At 40.1% G+C, this 17,253-nt stretch overlaps 1 protein-coding gene across 1 annotated transcript in view; it reads left to right on the forward strand.

The window, feature by feature from the left end:
* Nucleotides 1–7,453: 7,453 nt before the first annotated feature.
* The window catches only part of frmd6 (FERM domain containing 6), a gene marked incomplete in the record, with an annotated part of 41,860 nt that continues 32,060 nt past the window's right edge, over nucleotides 7,454–17,253 (forward strand). The window contains 1 exon segment of the mRNA XM_005946057.3: nucleotides 7,454–7,735.

Genomic DNA, 17,253 nt, shown 5'->3' on the forward strand with positions numbered 1-17,253 from the left:
ACGCAGAGCGACAAACACGCGGGAGGACATTGAGTTCCATACTGTGTGTTTCTGACAAGGGAATGGTGGGGAAGGTTTCTCAGCCTTGAGAACATGCGTCAACAAGATTTAGACTCCTTCGTGCCGACACTCAGAATATCATATCTTCCTTTTATCCCGGCAACAAAAATAATAGCGTGTAGGAATTCACAGTCAAACAACACCTGTGGTTTTGAACCTCCGCTGTGTTTGAACTCATGGGTTTTGCCTGCTTTAGTTTTGACTGGCAAGCAGAGTTCAGAGAAGTAAAAGTCCAATTTTAGATTCTAGACTTTGGACTGGTTGAGGTGGCCGAAACCCAAACATGCTTCGAGCGAGGGCAAATATTTGCTCTCACCCCTTCTCGTTTCTCTGCACAACTCAGTAATTACTTTATGTCGCCTTTGTCCTCTATTTTATCCTGTTTTGTCTTGTATCAGATGTGTTTTAGTTTACAGGAAACAGCATCTGACTCAGATTTAGACTCAGCACAGATAATAAATGCAGTGTCGCTCAAGGATATCGTACCCTTTGTATCTCATTATCTCCTGTCTTTGTGACCCTTCTGTCTCGGTTCAGGCACAAATGAGTTATGATACGAAGGGAACATGAAAGGATTTTGTGCTTCTCATAACAGAACAGACATAAGCAAAGATTTAAACGGGAACTTAATGTGTCATATCTGATCTGATGGTTGATGTTTGATGTGAACAGAAAAACATGCAGTTTGCTCTTTATTTCTTAATCTCTGATCTGACCGTATCCACACTTGATTCAGACGACTTAACTCTATTCTTTAACCAGTGAAAGATGAAGGAAGCTCTTTTAAAAAACAAAAAAAGGGAGAAAAACAACATCCGATAAAGAGGCAAATTTTAAATTCAGGATTTGAGATGAAGTGCCATTAGTTGCCAACCATCCTTTTGAGAATGTTTTTGTTGCAGTGAAAGGGAAGTGAGCTGCAGATACAGAGTTCAACATATGCTCACTGCTGTTCACAGCCTTAACTTGCATATGCTGATATTTACTCTGTGAGATGATAGATTAACAGTCGGGTGCAGATAGCAAAGTTAACTGTGGAGATGAGAGATAACAAACAGACACATTCCATGCAGTGGAGGTGGGGACGGAAAGTGTTGTTTAGTTGCTCCCGAGCCTCCGGCCTCTCGTGGCCTCTTCCGTGACCCTTGCGGCTGGGAAGTACCAGTGATTGCAATCAGTACTAATCCCAACAACAGATATTCTCATCCCTGCTGTGAAAATCCAGCGTAAAACTGGTTCGAGATGTTGGACAAGGTTAGCCCAGGTGATTTATGACTCAGGAACTACCAGTGACCTGTGGTGGGACAGACAATAACCCACTGATTGAGAGCTGCTGTTGAGTTTTCACCAAACGGTAAACATCTTAATTCATGTTAATGGACTGCGGATGTGTTTCTCTGTTTAGGAAGTAACAATAAACCTAGGCTTTCAGGGTTGGGTAATGATGGCTATTCACCTGGGGGAAGAGGTGTTCTCAAGGTGTCCTGTGTGTGTGCAGACAACATCAGTCACAAGGCAACTGCTAGCTCAGGAGCTTTTCACTGACACATTTTAACCTTGACTTCCAGACAACACACTATATTAAAATACTGGAGTTATTAATAGCATAGACGGTGAACTCTCACACTTCAGCTGGGTGCTATTCATGATAAAATGTTCAGCACATATTTACAGTAAATGCTGGAAGCAGATTCTCACTGAAATCTAACTATTTATGGTAAAACTGATTATAAATTTGGCCCATTCTTCTCTCCAACCTTGCTCAAAGGCACAACCAACCTTGCTCAAAGGCACAAATACCAGCTGTGACTGGCCAGAATCAAGTTAAAGTGAAGCCATGATCTTTGGTAAACCATCACTGCCAGAAAGAGAAAATCAATAATTCTTTATTACTGTTACAAAAAGCCATTTTCTTAATAGTCTCTTATGTAAGCATCTGTTGTGATCTGTTATTGGTCAGAAAGGCTATGCATGGACAAAGCACAGATTTTGCATCATCCAAAAGCATCCAATACTTTTAATGAATAATGCAAAACATGTCAACATCAGTAGTCTTTATGGTGGTAAGTGCTAAATGTGGTTCCAGTCAGTGTTTGATTGTGCTACAGAGGGATATTCACCATGTAAAGTGACACCTGCGGTGACTGAATTACAAGGACAAAGCAAATGGTTCAAAGGTCACCAATTCCTGTCGCATTCCTGTCTGATATAAGACTCTAGCTGCCCTGAAAAAGACATTATCTGGACCAGAGCATATGTTGCTCTTATATCTTTCAGCACTGATGCCTTTACAGATGTGCAAGGTGCCAATTCCATAGATACTAATGCACCCATATACCACCAGAGATGCAGGTTTATGAACTGAGCACTGATAAGAAGATCATTGGAAGCGATTTCCATGCTTTCTAAAATGAAATTACATTCCTGTTTTAAACAGTTTTCCACTTTGACCCAGAAAGGACAGCAGCATTACTGGATCATGTTCACATATAACTTATTCTTTGCACAACAGAACTTTAACCTGTATTTGTGGATGATACAGTGAACTGTAGTCAGAGACAATTAATTATAGGAGGGTTCCTGAGTTCACACAGTAATTTCCATGGCAGAATTATGCCTGTTTCTAATGCAGTGACGCCTGCATGCCACACAAGCATCCAATAATAATTTTCAGCCTTGTTTGCGCACAGAGATTTCTGTAGATTCAATCTTTTGATAATATAATGTACTTTAGATGAAGAGTATTTAAAGTATTTTTATGCTGAGGAACATTATTGAGTGCAGTTTTTTAAAATCTTGGTGAACCACTGCTCTTTTTTACTTCTGTGAAACTCTGCCTGTCTAAGATGTCCTTTTTATACCCAAGGCAAATGCTTGTTTTCATCCATGGAAAAATATTACAGACATTCCTCTATGGCAGTAAAGGCACCTCCAGAAATGATGCTCCTTAAATGAAATGTGGTGCCTGTAATACTCATAATAATAGTTCTGAACAGACAAGTAATGCAGCAGAGCTGATAAAGCGCCAGCTGGCTGTGTGAATGGGGACATGGCCAGGTATGACAGCTGGTGCTCAGATCTGGCCCGTACTGATCGCACTAGCGTGACCCCATGTTGCTACATTAGCCACGTGGATGCCATACCAAAACAAAACAACAACCCACTGTGACGACACACACACACACACACACAGACACATACTGTATACTGTGGCTCATGTTTCCACAGAGCATCCTTGCACATTCATATGATCCTCAGTGAGAAAAATACATTAAATTTTATAAAAGTAACAATAATAAACTGTTGCTGAAAATCATGCTCAGTTCAATTTAAAACTTCAGTTTATGAATTTAAAGCAAAAAGCGCAACAATTCTGCCCTCAGAGGTTTTTGTAACAATATATTGTCTGTTTTGTCCTGTTAAATTCTGCTGTCTAATACAAATATAGACACGATGTCAGCTCCTGATATGGGCAGCGTCATGTTCGAGCATTTCAGAAAGAGAAATGAAAAAACCCCAAAAAAACCCCCAGCTCACTGCTCATGGACAAGAGGCTAGTCAGAGAGCTGTGTGTTTTATTTTATTACCAGTTACCAATGCCATACATTTATCTACAGCCTTTTCTCCTTCCCAGACTTATTTTACATGTTACAAATTGGATCAATACAAACATTGTTTGTGTGTTATCACTGATAAAACTCTCTATAACATAAGGCTTCTTAGACTGGTGCTTTATTCATTCCTGTTCCACTAATGCCAACATTCTGTTATAGTCGGCATGTGCATTGCATATAGTATTGCAGTTTGGGATTACAAGAGCACACTGAAAGAAAGCAGTGTTGTGTTACCATTGTGCATTCTTTTCACTGTACCATCTGGTGACCTCACTCTTCCACCCCCATCTACAGCTCTCTTTCTCTCACTTTGTTTCTTTGTTTATATGTTTTCCTCTGTCACTTTCTCTCCTGCTCTCTGAGCCGCAGCATTCAACGTCCAGTGAAAAGTGCATTGTGAGACGAGCCAGTGACTGTGAGCAATGTGAGAGTGACTTGAACCTTTTTTAGCGGGACATGCTTGTTGCTTTTGTTTCAACAATACAGCGGCAATTGTCTTGCTCGATGCTGGAGAATCACATTTTGAGAACAAACGGAGACAAGTCTTGGATGATTAGTGATATTTGCTATCAAAACCTGCACCACGAGACAGCATAATAAACTTTTTATTTCAGCTTGCAGTGCCACTACTGATGCCACAGGGTTCTCAGACAGTATCTGAAGACGGCCTTGGTACAATAATTCAGATCAATGACCTCTATTTTCTATGTGGCTGCAGGAAACTCAGCATGTTTCATCAGAATTGCTCTTGGACTAACTTTATACTGCACCAGGGCTTTGGGATTACCACCCATCTTTTCTTCCAGTTTTGCAGGATGAGGAAGTTCGTTCTTAAAACTTTCAGTAATCTGTTTCATTATTGCACTTCGGTAAAATTACAGCACACCAGAGCATCTCGAAGCCTTCCTCTCCCCATAACACTTAAGTTATCTTTCCATGCAGATACCCCACCCCTATTTCCCTGAGATTTCCCCGGGGAGTGAGAATATTGAGTCCATAGCATCGTGTAACTGACCAGCCATCTGCCTTACTGCCTGAGAATGCATTCAAAGGACACTACAAAAGAGCAGCAATACTTGAAACAGAGATGTTTGTACTCCTCTTCTTTCCTCTTCTGATGCTGCTTAATACATTTGGTATGCACCCTTGCATAACAGATGAGCAAATGACCACAATTAGAGAACATCTGCTGAGCTCTGAATGCATGCTCAGCTTCTTAGAGTCCAGGCTGTTGTATTTAACAGAACAAGTACAAGCATTCTTTTGAAGGCAGAGACGGGGAAAAGATAACAAAAAGCCGATAGAGTTCAGCTCAAACGTAAGTATCTGCTCAGCGAGAAGGCAAAATAAGGTTTCGGTTAAATGTTGGTAATGGATGGTTGGCAACATCAAAGCGCTACTCAAATAAATGACAGATTATGATTTCTGACGATAAATTCCCCAACCTGTTTCTCATAATACCTGAACTGACAATGGTAACTTACCAAACATGTGTTTGAAATCCCCTATTTGCTTGTTTTCATCTATTTACATTGATATCTCAGGCAACTGTGCCCTCCCACCTTTGATTCTACAGGCTGTTTATCCCTGTCCTGTTTCACTATAGCATCATTTCTGAGTGCAAAGCTGCACCCAGAAGAATAGCTTTGCAGAGCGCAGACTTACAGTGCATGCTGCAGAACTACTTTAGGTCCCCAGGGCACATTTCACAAAATGTGCAGCAAACAAGTTGCAACTTGCAACTTGTGACATGTCATTGTTTACTCTCAGGGTAATTTTGACACTATTATCTTATAAAAAGAACCATGCTGCTCTCCACAAGTATAAGATGTAAGTTAAATAAAGTGATCCCAGGTGTATTGTTTTTTTCTACATGACTCTCTGGTCCAAAATATTTTAAGAAAGTAAAAGCAATAAGAGCAGAGGATGGTATAACATATTAATGTCCTTAAGAAATAAAATTCATGCAGTCCAGTAATGACTGCATGCTCAAGTCATTTAGTTTTAGCTATCTAGACGGTGAAACCAGTCTGTGCATGCTCATCCGTAAGCTCTTTTGGAAAGTATGGAACATTTATAAGCTGATGATCCAGAGCATTCTTGCAGGGGTTATTTTTGTGTCCCTTCTTGTGCACCAAATAAATTCCAAATCACCACTGCAGATTATCACTCCACAGGAGAATATTATAATGTCTTTCTTTTTACCTTGCTTTGAGTATACAGAGTGGCTATGTGCGTCATATTAAGCCAAAGGAAGAGCTGATGGCAAGGACTCTCCACTGAGACTAAAGTCTGGTGGGGGAGCTGTTCATCTTCCCCTGGGGAGATAGAAAAGCAGAAAGAGTTATGTCAATTAGCCAGATACTGCCTCAACAAAAAGCTCCCCCTCCTTTGCACCTCCAGTCTGGCCAGACCCAGCTAATCAAATCAAGACAGGGAGACAAAGGCTGGAAGCACTCTGTGGTTTAAGAAGGAGGCAGACAGGGTGGAAATAAGCTGTGGAATATGTCAGGTATGTCACATTTGGAGTGGCATTTGTTCCACTGGTTTTGCATTTAGTGAGAAAATGGGAGAGGGCTGCGCAAAGTACTTGCACAACAAGAATTAATGATGTTGCAGAGGTGTCACCACCAACTTCTGAACTTATCTTCAAACACGACAGTAACCTGATCAGTGTTTCATCCTGGATTTGGGATTTGTGGCTTTTCCTCCTTTTCTTTTTTGAAGATAATGGCCTGTGGGTCGCTTTGTTGTTCACAGGTCCCTTTCTGATGTCACTTCAAAGCTAAGCTCTGCGCAGTCTGGACTAGATGGGGGTTTTAGCCTGGCTTGACCAGGCACACTTCCAAGCCCCTTTTCATGTTTGACACTCGTCTTTTTTCTCCCCTGACAAGCAATTGCAGCAGAGTGGGAGCCCCCACACACTAATTACAGGTCAGCATGTCACCTAAAAGGGGCTCTCCCTAATTTTTTCTTGTCTTTTAAACAACCACTGCCTGACATCACAAAGGTGGAGCTGGGTTCCCCAAGCACACCCTTTGGTGAGGATGCAGTACACAAGTAACTGGAATGAATAAACATGAATATGAAGCATATGTACAGTTATTAAGTTATTACAATCATTCTTAGGGCTGGCTAACCTTTACTCTCATTATATGCATTTTGCCCAGGTTTAAAAATCAGTAAAATTAGCGTATATTATTCTTTATTTATTCTAAGCAATTTATGCTGTGCAATTTGTTTTCTTAACTGATAAAACTGACTTGCTATGTGCTAACATCCACATTTACAGTTCAAAATTAAGTGCGTTGAACTCAAAGTCACTTTATGATAATTTTATGACCTATAATATCACATGATTGGACGTTTTATAAAATAGGTTTTTGTATCCTTCCTTTATCCGTGTGGAAAATACTGCCCGTTACTGCATGTTCAATAACAGTGCAAGAGGAGAAGAAGACCAAAACAGCTGGTGATCCTGAAATAAAACAAAGTGCCCTACATCTCAAACTTTTTGAGCTAGGCTTTTAATACATACGAACGACGCCGTTACTATTTTATCGCGATCTCCCTGCTGCGACTTCCAAATTTAATGCGGCAGAGTTGAGTCTTACACTGGGAGGAATGGAATGAGAGGCGGCCGTGGAAGATACCAAATCAGACCTCTATTAGGGGGGATGCACTATAAGCTCCACGGCAATTCTCCATATTAACAGGCATAAACTGTCACCGGGCACATTACTGAGTATACTTTTGGGATATTGACATATGTTGCCAATAGTCGTTTGGCTTTATTTTGTTGGGTCATGTAAACAGAAAATCCACATCTGCATCCCGGTTCCCTCCTCTCACTCGTCCCTTCACCGCACATGTATTCCTATGTGGAGCTCCAGCGCGGACAGTGTGGCTCCAGCCGAAGGCGGCCGAACGACTACTCTTCCTAAAAACTTACTGAAGTCTTTCTAAACTGTGGATTTCTTTTTCTTTTTTTCTTTTCGGAAAAAAAAAACTCCTTTTGGATTAACCACTTCAAAGGGGAATAACTTGTTTTGTCATTAAAGGTGAGTTTTACATCGCCGGCCAAATGCTTTGAATACCTTTAGCCGTTTTTATGACTTAACGCGGGGGGATTACTGACGGTTAGGACTTTAGCTAGCGGGGCTGTGGCGTCTTTTCTCCGGGTCAGGATGTTCAAATTCGTTGCCGCAAAGTCTGGGCAGATTAGTTGCGTTGCTTCATCAACTGGGATGCTGCCAGGATATTTGACTGGGAATGTTGCCCTGAAATATGAGTATCGTGGACTTAGTCGCTGCTATTTACCTTTACTTACACGACGTGAAGACAGCTTGTTCAGGGTACATAACGAGTTATTTTATTTGCACGTCTTCACCCATCTTCTGTCATCATTACCAGAAACCTGGTCCCATCATTAAGAAGCGGATATCTCGTTTTGGGGGTTGTGTTTTTATCCAGTCCAGTTTAACAGTAAAATGACTAACATCCAGGATTTATTATTGTTGTGTAAATACCGCACACGTGTGGCTGTGGGGACGTAAATGGCAAAAAGTATGCGTGTCCTATTGCAGTCCTATCCCGGTTGTTTGTTGCTTCAAATCCCCCTTTTGTTTTCTTTTAAGCAAATTGCAAAGTTGTTGTCTTGGCGCACAGGAATGCCAGCAATTTCCCCCTCTGTTTAATATTAGACCAAAGGGCAATCAAGACACAAAGGAGAATGGGAATCTATGGATTCTGTTTATGGAAAGGTGTTGCTTATTTAAAGCTAAAAATTTTGCATGGGTCCTTGGTTTATTGTCCATTTTCTGATTTAAATGACCTCATTTCAGAAGAAGCCAAAGCAGAAACGACGCTTTCTCAGCTGGACTGATGTTAACTAATTTGTCATTCGTTTTCTTTGCCAAGCTCTAATAGGGACATTAATGCAATGTAATAAACATTCTTGCACAATGCATAAACATTGCACAGTGATGATTACTGCACTTGTCACGCTGGCTGCCTCTGAAGACACCAGCATAGTCAGGCAAGGGGGATCCCCCTGATAACGTTAGGAAATCTCTCCACTACATATGGCAGCTTATTCAGATACTTTGCTTGGACCATTCCCCAAATACAACCTGCTATCCAGGTCTCTGGTCCAGCTGTAAGGGAGAACGGAAGAAAAACAAGCCATGTTTTTTGATATGGTGACACTATCTTGGCTCAGTGGTGTATAGTGTATATAGAGCAAAGTGAATGGGAGAGGGGGATAGTGCAGGTGCTGTCTGCACGGGAAGAGCAGTGCTGGTGTTAGAAACAAAAAGGAAATGACTGAACAAAGGTGGTTGGTTGGTGTGTGTGGGTGACTCATTCATGCAAGTCTGTAGGAATGTGTGACGGGATGGTCAATAATTTCACAAGGCAATCCCCCCTCTCTAACTGCACTAAAAGTTTGTGAGTGTAATGTTTTCTGTTATGTTTTTTGAGCTCCTTCTAAAACTTTTACCCTTAGCTTTACCTTTCTGTTAAAAAACCATAAACAGCACTTGACATTACTTCACTGAATGTTTTACTGATTGTTTTTCTGAAGCTTTCAATGATCTCTGCAGTTTTACACTAAGCATCAGAAGCTCAACTGAATCCTTAGCCTTGGGGCTGGCTTTCTTTGATACTAAATCTCTGCAGTGAGTACAAAATGCCTACATATAGTAACAAAGCTGAAGAGGAAAACTCCTGTGGTGTTCTTTGTAGGTAACTGAAGATAACCCGTTACCTGTATTTTACATAACTCTCAACTTGCAATGCAAATTCTCCTAAAGAAGCATGACATAATGCAATGTGGGGATTATCATACCATTTAGGAAGCGTGTTTTAAAAAGGCTCTTCTCTTTATCTGCCCTTGGTTTTGTTGCTAGAAGATAAGGTGAAACTGTGTTTGAGTTTCAGGACCATGTGATACACATACACAAGAAAGGGTGAAATTACTGTTATTGCCATGAAGTATGAGAAACTTTATCTCTTGCCATCTTGCATGTATTATCTGCACAGTGTCTACAGTGTGAGGGTGTATACACCCTCAAATCTATTTTTCTGTTAGTTATACAGGTGCCCTCGGCTCTCTGCTGCCATCACTATCTACTATCTAGCCCAGATAGCTGCTCCAGGTAGCTTGTATCTCAGGAAAGGCCAGTTTTAAACTAACCTAATTACCAGAGAAGCTGTTTATGTGTCTTTGTAATTCTCACAATTGACTGGTTTTATTGCCTCAAGAGTCATGAACACACTTTGGCTCTGACAGGACAAAAACAGCAAAAATGTTAAGCAAAAACATCAGGGTGGTATACTTTTACCTCAGCTGAAAGGCTTAAGTGTGCTAAGGAGATAGAAGGGGAAAAAATGGGTCAGCTCTTCCTGCATTTGTCTTCCCATGTCCTTCTTCCTTGGATTGTGTTTTTCCTCTGCTAGCTGGGCTCTTTAGTGAAGCTCATGTCTTTTTGAGGAAGTGGACCTGAGAGATTTAACCTGCCGGCATCCCCTGAGGATATTATCGGCTTATTTCTCAATGCAGCTCTTGGTGTTTCCTGAAGGCTGGTTTGTTGGTTTTTGGTAGGACTGATTGTGAGATGAGTTACAGAGACATGGGACCACTGGTGGGTCAGTAACACCGGATAGTGAGAAACTAAAGAAAACCGTTAGGAAAAAGTGTATTTATTTCTCAGCATGCTATGATGTAATTCCAGCTGTAAGTGTTGTATGGGTTTGATGATGGCTGAACACACTGGCCCAATTATCTCTACTTTGTCTTTCCGTTGAGGTCATTTTCATGCTCCAGAGCCCTTCGTAGCTGGCATGCAACCAGGTAATCAGGTTAGAGCTCTTGTTTTCCTTTCTTTTAAAAAAAATAAAAATAAAAAATGGTGTCCAGGAGGTCCGTACAGTTCAAGCATTTTTCCAGAGAAAAAAACAAAACAAAAAAAAGTGTGTTGTGGTTCTCCCCTAGTGTGACAGTGTAAGGAACTGGAAGACAATCCTTGTAGTTGCACACAGGAAACAGATTAGATCACCTGTGCAAACATTTTCATGCAGTTATAATGGAGCACTTTGCTTGAAACAAAACAACCGGTTCTGGTTGGGGTTTTGTTATAATTGCAGCTCATTTTTTAACCCTCTCCTTTAAGGCTATTTGTGCTATTTCAAGCATATGTAATGGTCGGGTTGACGTCTCTGTGGTGAATTGCACTGCGATTGCTAGGTTTGTGAGGTTACTCATGCAGAGTCCAAGATTAAATGCTGGGCGGGGAGGGAAGGGAGCGACTGCTGACTCTGTCCTAACATGTCTGGCAATGCCGGCAGTGTAAGATATGTGTGTGAGCTCTCAGTCCTTCCTCTGAGCCACATGGATGCCAGATGCTATGACTGTTAAAGCAGTTTTTCCATAAAAGTAGCCGAGCTTAAGGTGTTCACTGAGAACTCCCTGAATCTTTTCTCTTGGAGCTTTCTGTTACTACTTTTTGTTGTAGAGAAAGAAAGAAAAGTGGCATATTCAAACGGTGAGGGATGTGATCATTCTGAATCAATTTACAGATTACAAAAATATATTTAGTTTAAGATAGGGGAAAAAGGCAAAACACAAGGAAACCTGGACATTCTTTTAACTTTAAGCATATTAATTTCCTTTATAAGATGAAAGAGAAGGTTTTGTATTGTGTGCTTTCACATGTTGCCACTTTGCAAACCTAGCCAACTCTAATCCAGTATATTTAAATTCAAAGGACCTGAAAATATATCGCATACTGGTATTGATGCAGAATGATTTAACCTTGGCAACAACAATAGAATGATGACACAGGACTTATGAATTATAAATCCAGAGTCAGCAACGAGAGGTGATGGGTATCTTTGTGATTATTAAATTTTGTAAGCTAAAAATATAAATTAAATAGTTAATGTTATTAAATATTAACTGTTAACTGTTTTATTATATGAAATATGTTGTTTTTACTGCTGGTTTGTAGGATGCAATGTGCTACAACTTCCAAAGGTGGCAGTTATGCAACTTTTAACAGAGCTGAAGTAAAAGAAGATACTACATACCAGGTGTTGGACCAGTAAAGTGTGTGTGCGTGTGACACTTTGAAATGAGATGCCATTGAATAAACAGGAGAAACATGCAGAGCCAAAGGCAACAAACAGCCTATTGTGGAACTGCTTGGAAAAAATAAAACAGAAATGTGCCAACCCGTGCCAGGTTAAGCAATTACATCCTAAGTCTGACATAAATATGCACAGGCATTTGAGAGCAGTTTGAGAAGGGGTGCGTACTCCAGCCTAAATTTTAGATGCAAAATGATTTTAAAATTAAAATCCTAAAAATATATGTATATATCACCATTGAAAATTCACCACCCCAGTGAATTCAAGTAATGGCTCCTATATACTGAAACTGCATTTTACTGGTTGAGTGGTAGTTTACCCTGAGGGCACCTATTCCTTGACTTTTCTCTGTGAATTATGTAACAGCAATACAGTGCTGTCCTGTATTCAGGTCTGACATTCAGCAATTACTGAACATGAGAATAGTCGAAGAGGACACCTAAAAATTTAGAGGTCACGTGATCATATCTTTTTTTTTTTCTTTTTTTTTATGATCCATCTACTGGCATGGAGGGACAAAATATTTTCTAGAGCTGGGGCTGGATTTGTCTGCATTGTGAATACTTGCCTCGATTTTCATCAGACATTTCATCAACCTTTAATAAATCACCAAAATTAGGTTTTGGTTCTCAGAGCTAGTTTTGCTCAGAGCCAAAAGGTTGTTTATACTCTGCAAGCTGGGTGGTAGGAGACAAGGAATTCTGACAGTCTACACACAATATCTGCTAGATGTTTTTGTGGGCAAGGGCTCAAGAGAAAATAGTGCACTGCAGCATTTCAGCCAGTGCATTGTAGGTCTGACTGGCTCACTAGCCCTAGCATCGGAAAACTGTCTGTGTGTGTCTCTCATAGACAGGTGGGTGTAGCCACCGTGATGTTTCCCATTGGTTTGTTAAGTCCTGTTGTTACCCTACCAGGTGGGCAGGCAAGATGGACAACCAAATTTGTGAATGCAAAAACTCGAGGATGAAGCGACGTAGGAGTTTCAAAACGATACCATAGGTGTATCTACTAAAATTCAAGTTCACATCTCAGGTCAAGCTTTCTGAAAATCTCGTGAATGCAATAACTCAAGAAGGAAGTCATCTCATCTGAAATTGATAGCATAGATTTATCTACAAAAATTCTCAGAAGAGCGTGAATCTCAGTGATGTTGACCTCAAGGTTAGAGGTCAGAGATAATTTTTTCTGAAAGTTTTATGAATGCGATAACTCGAGAACAAGTTGACATAGGATTTTGAAATTCATACCATGGACAGTGAGTGGTACCACTGGCCACCACCAGCGTTTTTTTTATTTTTATTTTATTCTTCTTCTCATTTAGTCCATCAGCAAGTTAAACAGAAGAGATGGGAAGTCTTAGTCGGCAGGTTAATGCCATCCTGTGACTAATATGATTTAGAGTTACTTGTCAGCTCAGCAACATTTCCTATTAGCTGCATAAACTGATCTTTTGGCAGGGAACTGTGAGGGGAAAAAGGATCAGCTCCTACTCGAATTAAGTCATTGGAGCCATTTATAAAAATTGTGCCCTTTAAATATTTCAGCCAGGGCACCATCTGAAGCCCATGAAACATGTCTGTATAATATAAGGATTTGTCTTGTGTTTTTGTTCCTCACACATACCCCATTGTGGAGAATTTTTTGCTCTGACTAAAGTTCAATCCCAAGAAAAGAAATGTCGAGGATAGCATATTATGACCTTATGGTGCTTCAGTTTCTTAAAATTGAGGATTTTAGTTAATATTTGTGAAGTTCTTCTGAGTTATTGCAGTTTAAACGTTTTATGGTTCTTTTACAAATAAATAAATTACCTGTCAAAGGTGTCATTCGTAGATGTTTTGTTTTGTTTCACAACAGTCTGAAACCCAGGGATGCTTAGTTCACTGTCATATTGGACAAAGAATAGCACCTCATTTGTATTTGTTATATTTTCTGGGAATCTCTCTTAAAAGTAGCACCAAAAAGTTTTCACAGTAACTAGAAAGTAGGGCTGCACGATTAATCGTTAGAAAATCGCGATCTCGATTCATACTTATGTGCGATCTCATTTCCAAATGACAACGATTAAAAAAAAAAAAAAGACGACAACGATTGTATCGCATTTTGATCCGGGACGTAACCTGCATGAAAACAAGCGCTCACTCTTCCTGCTCAACAAATGACAAGGGCGGAGCCTTATACCACGTGATACAGAAGCTGTGCCGTGTGATGCTAAAATTGGCAGGGAAAAAACAACGGAGAACACGTCAGGGATGACGAGAAAGTGACTGGAGAAAATCCGTCCCGGTCAACCACCCAAGCATCAATAACGGGAACCTTATACAGCGCTTCCCTATACACGTCGAACTCCCGCAGGCACAAAGAAATTACGGAGGCTATTACTTATCACCTGACCAAAGATATGGCTCCCATCAACACTGTGCAAAACGAGGGATTTAGGAAAATGATCAACACCCTAGACAAACGCTACACAGTGCCGTCCCGCAACTATTTTTCTAGTGTTGCACTGCAGTGTCGAGCAACAGTGGAGACGGAATTTCAAGCAGTACAACATTTTGCGGCAACCACAAAACGTGAGACATTTGTTGTTTTTATGTTTATTTATTGTTTTTATGTTCAGTCTCAACTGTTACGAAGTTGATGTTGCAGTTAATAAGTGCAATAAATATTTATACTGGAAAAGAAAATCGTGAGAGAATCGTGATCTCAATTCTAAGCCAAAAAAATCGTGATTCTCATTTTATGCAAAATCGTGCAGCCCTACTAGAAAGTATGAAAATCTTAGTTCACTTGGCTTGACAGTTTTTTTTTTGGTTAGCTCCACATGAGGGATTACAGTGCACGTGTGCCACTCCAGGTTTTCAGATGCTGTCAGAGGATTGTGGCGGTGCTGCTCGTTGTGTGCATCGGGAATCAAAGGCCACCATTGTTGGAATGAGAAGCAGATGTTCGTGAGGAATTCTCCTGACTACAGCAGTTTTTTTTCTTTTTTTCATGCCAAAGCTCTGAGCACTGCCTTGTTCCAGCTCCCTCCCGCCTGCTCTCTCGTTCTTTGTTGTGTATATATATCCACTCTTCTTCTCTCCGTTTTCTTTAACTTTGACATATGCTGTACCTGAAGCTACACTTAAATCAGCACAGCACAGCCGCCTTCAGTGAGTGTGTTCTTCCTTTTCCAAGTAGAGGAAGTTTTCTTCTTCTTGTGTTCCTGGAGCTTTGTAAGACTTGGAAGTGTCCACTCCTCTAATGTCAATGGAGGGAAAGAATGAGAAAGTAAGAGCTGCATTCTTGACAGAAGGACTTGCTCTGTATCTCAGTGTGGGATTCGGTGTCATGCCTGGTCCTGCCACGTTGACAGGATCCCTGTTTTAGACTTAAAGGCAGGAGGAAGCGCAGTTGGCCGCTTTGTGTGCGGGTGTTGGCTTAGTTGGACTTGAGCATTGCATCACACTTTGCAATCCAGTAGAAGGGGATTGAAAGCAGCATCCGATTCATTATCCAGCACTCTCTTTCCAGTAGGCCCCCCCCCACACACACACACACACACACTTATCCATTAATGTGACGCCATCTGAATGGTTTATGTCTAATGCAGCACTCTGATCACATTTCCATAAAACTTAGCATGGCGCTCTTACAAGACGTGATGTATCCCCTTGAACACACCACAGAGCTTAATCTACCTCAGCTTAGATTCAGTAAGTACTGTGCACGTATGGAGAAAAAAAAAAATAGCTGTCTTCATGACTGTTTAGGGGTGGGGGGAAAAAAATCGATACTGTGTAGTATCGTGATATTTTGTTTGCTAATAATGTATCGATACAGGGACAGCAGAAATCGATATTTTGTTACAAAAATGGTTTTTGTGCTCTGACTTCAGAGCATGTTGATCCTTTTTCTGAGCAAGAATCCTGACATTCCTTCACTGTCCAAATGTGTTTAACTTGTTTTTGGCAGCTGGCAGCAATAAATATGACAGTTTACTTATTTTAATTTAAGACATGTTTTATTTTAATTAAGTTTAAAACTTTTTTATTTAATGCAAAATTATGTTTTGTTTTGATTTACTTTCAAATTCTTCAGTTGCTGAATGGGCTGCATAGTTTTTATAAATTGCATAGTTCAGAATAGCTATAATTGTACCAGATGGTTGCATTCATTAAGTTGGACTAGACTGTGATACAAACCGTTCAGTTTGTCAACAATAAAGCTGACTGAAATGAGAGACTGAGTGTGAGACTTTGATATTAGATAAAATGAATATTGATAAAGTTTACCTTCATGTACAGAATCTGAATATCGCAAAATATTTTTAAAAATTGCAATAATATTGTATCGTGCGTTAAGTATTGTGATAATATCGTATCGTGGGATGTATGGTGATTCCCACCTCTATGACTGTTGTGTGGTTATATATGATTAAAGCCTTGAGGAACAATTTAGCAAATTGATAAATCCAGTAAATTTATGTATTGCATATATGAAAAGGACCAGTGCGTTGTCATGGTGGACAAGTCTGCAGTTATGTGTCACATGTACACCAGACATGACACAATAGCCCCAAACCCATCAGTAATGGCAAAATGCAGTCATGTCTGCATTACCGCTGTCTTTGATATTAGAGGCATTTGCTTTCACCATTCAAAAATGTAAAAGTGTAATGAATGGGTAGTATGAAAGATGTGACATTTGTTTTTTTCCTACCCCTGCTTTCCATCATCACTCACTGCACAACATGTCATATGGAGCCACCCTGAGGAGCTGCTTGATTTTTGCACCTTAACCAAAACATTTAAATACAAGACAGAGCTATGCTGAGTGCAGCTGCCATATGGATACTGCAAGACCTGTGGTTGGTCAACCAGTGAAGCTTGTTCTGTTACTAACCTTTCAATATCACTGATAATTAATATGTAATTCCACTGCAAACCTTCTGGTCTCAGCAGCTGTTTATTTTCTGTGTCACAAACTGAATGATTATGTGCCATTTGACTTATTACTTTAAACTTCCCACTAGGGGTGGGCAATATAAACGATATACGATAGAAACGATATAAATTTGGCCAACGATAGAGATTTTGACTATACCGCTCTACCGCGATAGCGCATGATGATGATGTCATCAAGAGATGAAGCACTTTTCAAATATAAAAAAGTAATACTTTGACAATCCATCAAGCAGTGTGGCTTACCAAAGTTGTACTAAAACATTTTTAACAGATTTCTGCACGCCAAAATCGGTTCAAGGTCAGTAAGCACAACCAGAATTCATACATAAGGCACACTCTCAATTTTTGAGAAAATTAAAGGATTTTAAGTGTGCCTTACAGTGTTGGTCAAGTTACTTGAAAAAGGTAATCAGTAACTATTACTGATTACTTCCCCCAAAAAGTAATCCTGTTGCTTTACTGATTACTTATTTTCAAAA

The sequence above is a fragment of the Haplochromis burtoni genome, unplaced genomic scaffold, assembly GCF_018398535.1.
Source record: "Haplochromis burtoni strain Fernald_Lab_line unplaced genomic scaffold, NCSU_Asbu1 Contig_435, whole genome shotgun sequence".
NCBI classification, from domain to species: Eukaryota; Metazoa; Chordata; class Actinopteri; order Cichliformes; family Cichlidae; genus Haplochromis; species Haplochromis burtoni.